Genomic DNA, 6,000 nt, shown 5'->3' with positions numbered 1-6,000 from the left:
ATAATAAATTTTTAAAAAATAAGTGTTTTCATAAGATAGTACCTTATATTCAACTACCATATTCATCCTCAGAAGTGCTGAAGTTGTTGAGTGGTGAATTAGTGACACAATACTTCAGTGGGAAAACCAATTGGGCCATTTCACAGGTGTCTGCAGCAAAAAGCCAGGAAGAGTTGGGGCACTGTTACAATTATCTCTCTCTATTGCTTTGCAGCTTTTCTTTTTCTTTTTTTTCTGCCAGGAAAGATTGTCTGGTATTACCAAACTCAGTACAACATAAAACACTGCTCAAATTCACCGTAGCATCTGTCAAATCACTGGATAAACTGGATAATTTGGATAATCTGTTTCCAGCCATCACACTATTGCAAAGAATTGATCAGAGGGTGAAATATTTACTGGATCTCCTTGGCGTCCCTCCTGTTCGAAGACATTAGCTGCAACTGGCCTCAGAATCTACTTCTGATTACACAATACAGAAAACAGACAAGCATTGTTTTAAGATTACATCTCAAGCTACTTAACATGTCCCTGATTGCATACCCTTGCTGGCATTTCTCTGCTGGAAGTGACTATGCCATAGTAGACAATGCCCTTCTAGATTTGCCATAATGCAAAATAAACTATGTCCAGCATGTTCATAGTCCATGGATAATGAAAGCAAAAAATGAGTCTGACTTTGCAGCAAACAGATAACAATAGAAGTAGCAAACAGCTCAGAGGTGAAAATACCTTAAATCTTCACAGCCAATTGTAAAACAAATAGGTTATCTGAATGCTCTCTGTACATGTATCTGACATGATCCTTACAGGCTGACTTTTCTGAACGTGCAGAAAAGCACTGTGTGTGACATTTAAAGGAAGGGGTCTGATAGTGTGATTTAATTTTTTATGGTAAATGAGTGGTATATTTGATTGGGGAATAGGACTCTGGAAATTGCATCAGCTTTCTGCAACTTTAGATAAATGGATAGCCACAAAAATGATCCATTCTCCATCAGCAAAAATAAGGAATGCTAACAGGGGTCCGCATGACTGCACACTGATGTTGAAGAGCACACCAGGACACTCAGCTGCTCATGATTTGAAGCCGTATTTCAGAGCCTCTCAGAAGAGCTGTGCCAGAATAAATAAGAGTTCTGGAGTGACAACAATGGGCAACTAGTTTTGATGTCAGACATTAAAGATGAATCATAGAATTTTTCAGAGCTGTAAAAGATAACAGTCGCTACATGATCCCATTACTCCAAAGTCCTCAGACAAGTGAGATTTTAGGGAATGTTGACTTTGACATGTTTTTTCTACCAGAGCATAGAACCAAATGTACTGCAGAAGCCAACCAAGAAATTTGTCATTCTCAGCATGAAGTACAGCATTCAAAGTAAAATACGAAGTATGGGATAGAAAAGGATGCATCCTGCATGGGGAATGCTTCAGGTCACTCTTCAGATGTGTGCTCTTACCCCTGATATGTCCATATCTGTTTCTTAAACTACAAGATCAAGCATAACCACAAAAACACACACGGAAAAAGATAATTAATTGTCAAGATGGAGATTATTAGGTGCAACTGGACCAGAAATGTCAATAAAGATTGCTTACATCCCTTCAGTACTGCTCTAGGTCTGATGTACATGTTATGAGAAGGACTGTGTTTCCTCCAAATGCTAGGGATCAAAGAGTCCCTCCTCTTCCTTGCAGCATCTCACTTCAAAAATTCCTAGAATTTCTGTTTACAGACATAACTTCTGCAAAAGTAAGTACTGGATCTTTTCCTAGGCAGAAGAGAGGCAGTAGCAGTCCCTGCAAGAGCACTCCCAGGTACCCTGATCATCCTAGAATGAGTCACAAGGTCATGTAAGACCTCCATCACAGGACTGCAGCAGGGCTGGGAACATTCAACCTTGGTACTCACAAACACACCCCTAATGTGTCTTGTGAGATCTGGCAGAGGCCAAGGGGCGGCCAAGTGCTGTATGACAATCAGGAAGACACCAACATCTGTGATGGCCTACCAGGAATCAGAATATGGCAGCTGAGGGTGGGAAGAGAAACATCAGAGCCCTCTTCACTCCTCTCAGAAAAATCCACACTTAGTCACAAATTACTCCTACTTGGGATGAGTGGTGTGTATCTTCCACATGAAGAGATTTATGGGTGACAGATGCCAGTCAGCAAGCCCTACAGGATGACCCGTGGGCACTCAGGACCTTCCAGGAGGAGGTGACAAACCTGCCGAAAGGTGGCACAATGTGCAGTGGATGCACCATTGGCTGGCTGCTCCAATTAAATTTTAATACAACTTTTAAAAATAACTTCAGTGTAAACCACAATGTATGTGATTGAGCCTAAATTAATAAAAAACTATCTTTCAAGAATGAAGAATAAATGTAATCTGAGATCAATATTTATGAAGCTGTGATTAATTGACTGATGACCAAATGATTACAAACTTCTGTCTGAGGCAGCTACTCAAATGTATTAGCTTTGACAAAAAAAAAAATTAAAAGAAATACAAACTGGGTCAATGAAAAAATGCATTCCTAATCAATTTTTAATAGCACTTAAGATTTTATGATTTTTTAAACTTTCCTTTTAATAATTAATCAGAAAAATGAATCTAATTTAAACAAGGTGGTGTAAGGTGTTCTGTATCTGTTTGATGGTGTTCTTAATGAAGAAATTCAATTAGGGCTGACTTTTCACTATAAATCTCCGGTTTTAAGGAATGCTCTGATTGGCTGGTAAACATTTGAGACTGGAAGAATAACGGAGGTGAACCACACTGCTCAGCACAATCTACTCATTAAGATTTTACACTGTTAATTCCAGCCTCCCCTTGTTTAACAGAAAAAGGGAAGGGAAGGGAAGGGAAGGGAAGGGAAGGGAAGGGAAGGGAAGGGAAGGGAAGGGAAGGGAAGGGAAGGGAAGGGAAGGGAAGGGAAGGGAAGGGAAGGGAAGGGAAGGGAAGGGAAGGGAAGGGAAGGGAAGGGAAGGGAAGGGAAGGGAAGGGAAGGGAAGGGAAGGGAAGGGAAGGGAAGGGAAGGGAAGGGAAGGGAAGGGAAGGGAAGGGAAGGGAAGGGAAGGGAAGGGAAGGGAAGGGAAGGGAAGGGAAGGGAAGGGAAGGGAAGGGAAGGGAAGGGAAGGGAAGGGAAGGGAAGGGAAGGGAAGGGAAGGGAAGGGAAGGGAAGGGAAGGGAAGGGAAGGGAAGGGAAGGGAAGGGAAGGGAAGGGAAGGGAAACCATGATTTCTGTAATCTCTGTAACTTTATCAAGCTTTTCTGGTGCTTGGCAGTGTTTTGCCTCATTCTTCACTACATCCTGGGGGACAGATCCTCTGCTGGTAACAGGCACTACAAGGTGTTCTGAAAGGCTTTCATAATTATGATTTAAATCAAGGCTTCTTGCATCAAACCATCAAATACTTGGAGCAATGCCAGAGATAAGTTAGCAACCAAAACTTGCAGAATAATGGCCCAAACTTGAAGATATTCCCTGCAGAAGCAGTCTCCTAAGTCAGTTAAATCTATGCAGATGGGTTAGTGAGAGACCTTCTATGCATAAAAGGTAGCTAAAATTCACCCCTGTTCACTGTTATATTGCCTATGTCACAAGGACTCTGTATATACTAGCAAACAAAATAAGCAAATAAGATTAAAAAGCCTGTTTATCCATACCTCTCGATGGTCAGCACCTCACCTGGTACATCTGTGGCTCGTTGCAACCAGACTTCATGCAGACAGTCTCCTGTCTGGTGAGAAGTCTATGGAGACATCCTTGGGCTGAGTGAGCGGGGTAGAGAGTGCCTGCAGAGCACAATACTCGTGAAGCTTCTCCTTGCCCTCAGATGTCATTCTAGTATAATACAGTTTGTTTAGATAAAACACCTGAACAAGGGTCTAAAGGGAAATCAGCCTCTATCATGACCCTCAAAAAGAAAGAAGGGCACAGCCTAGTGTCCTAAGTATGAAAGCTGCACTGACTTCAGGTATAACCCAGCATTATCTATTTACTTGTTTGGCTCCTTGCTGACAAATCAAGAAAAATGGAAAACATCAGAAGTACAAGATCAAAAAATCTAAAAGAGATCAGGAAGAATGGGGATTTTCTTACTGAACTTTGGATGCCTAGGAGCAAGATGTCTACATCTGAGCTAGTCACTTTGAATTTCTTTGTGGGTCATGGAACCTGAGAGCAGGAATATTCTTCTTTAAAAGGATAAAGTTACAGTGGTTAAACTCAAAATTAAAACTTTAGCTTTAAAAGTGATTTTTCATCTTTTACTATTTCTTATGAAGAAGACAAACTGCACCAAGTTCCGCAAGACAGTCAATCTCAAATATTACTAAATCAACAAAGTTACTCTCTTTCTCTGTCCCAGTTCCCTTACCCAAAGGCCAGAGATCAATCTTTTGGCCTCTAGCATTCATTTTATTTCCTTTCTGGAAATACCAAAATTTTTCACAGCCAAACCCCAAAACACTGTTTTAAAGAGAGAGATGAAATTTGCTTACATTTTAAAATGAAAGCCACATGGGAACTCCTAAAGAGCGGGTGGCAAGAGCAGCCTACAGTCCTCAGGCAGCATAAATAGGGGTATCTGAGAGCTACCTATTTCCAACGAATGGCAGCAGGCGAATCCCCGAGATGGTTTCTCACAGCAGGAGCCAGTGAGGACACCACTCTGCAGGGCTCCTCAAAAGGAAAATCCTGAGCAGAGGGAACCTATTTTCACCCTTTAATGACCGCAGGTCTGAATTAGGCACCTGGAATCCAATGCTTCTTTACTCAGTTTTAGACAAATTTCACTCTGTATTTCCCTAACTCATGCAAAACTGCCTCGTAAACCCTTTTTTAAAAGCTGAAGGCCCATCTAGTCTTGTTCCTGAAGAGGAAACTCTTCAAAGCCAACTTGAACAGACTTCACTGTTGCAGAAGTGGCCACTGAGGGTGGATAGTTTGGCTATCAGTGGTTTATATCTACTAGTGTTGGTATAAAAAACGACCTTTAGGTTAGGTTTTCAAGGCATAAAGACCCACATAAAAAAAATTATATATATTCAAATTATTGGAAGCAATGCAACTGCATTATTTATCACTAGGCTAATCAACCAAGAAGACAGACATTTCATACCTTCACCTGCTCCTTCCTCTCTCTGCACACTGCTGGGAAACATGCACAGATTCAAAATACAGGAATTTATGTACTTTAAGCCAAAAATATATTAACCATTATTCTTTATGAATCAAACAATATATGTCTCAAGCAGAAAAGGCCTAATTGTCTCAGTTTAGTACTCTGACCAGTTTATCTTGTCCTATATTGGTTCTGTTCAAGCTCTCATCAATGAACTTTTCACATTTTGTGATAGATGCTATTTTTATATTTTCTCTATTAATCTTCTCAGGTTTCTGAGATTTCAGGAGCAGGTACTGAAGTTGCCAAAGCATTTTACAATGACACACTAATCCTAGGAGATCATTCATGGTTAGAGTCTTGGCTTTTAACCCATCCTTTCTCTATAGATATACCAGCAATGGCCGGATTGTTGGAAAATTGCCGGACTGTTTGATCCTTACACCCTGGTGCCTCAGCAGAGACATGCCAGGCATTCCAGGAATTTTTTTAATCTGTTTCATCCTGACTCCAGCCCTCTTGCAAAAGTATCCTTCATGCTATGTGGACTATGGTGTTCAATAGCCTGGACCTGTTAAACATTTGTTACCTCCTGCCTTTACATGGTATTTCTCAGCTCCCCTCAGCTGCAGCAGAGTGTTACCCCTCCAGCTCCTTTCTCCTTGCTCTCTGAGGTCTCTCTTTCAGTAGTACAGAATTAAGTATTTTCCATACCCCTGAAGAGTTTGTAACATCAACCCATAAATTTCAACAAAACCTGAGGCATTACTAGATCACAAATAATTTTTTAAGTATTCCTTCACGGACTAGGCATACAACTTCAGCAGAAATCCACTAAACAAATACATTTAACCTCCTTAAGAG

This window comes from Prinia subflava, chromosome 3, assembly GCF_021018805.1.
Source record: "Prinia subflava isolate CZ2003 ecotype Zambia chromosome 3, Cam_Psub_1.2, whole genome shotgun sequence".
Taxonomy (NCBI): Eukaryota; Metazoa; Chordata; class Aves; order Passeriformes; family Cisticolidae; genus Prinia; species Prinia subflava.
Note: the sequence above shows the minus strand (reverse complement) of the source record.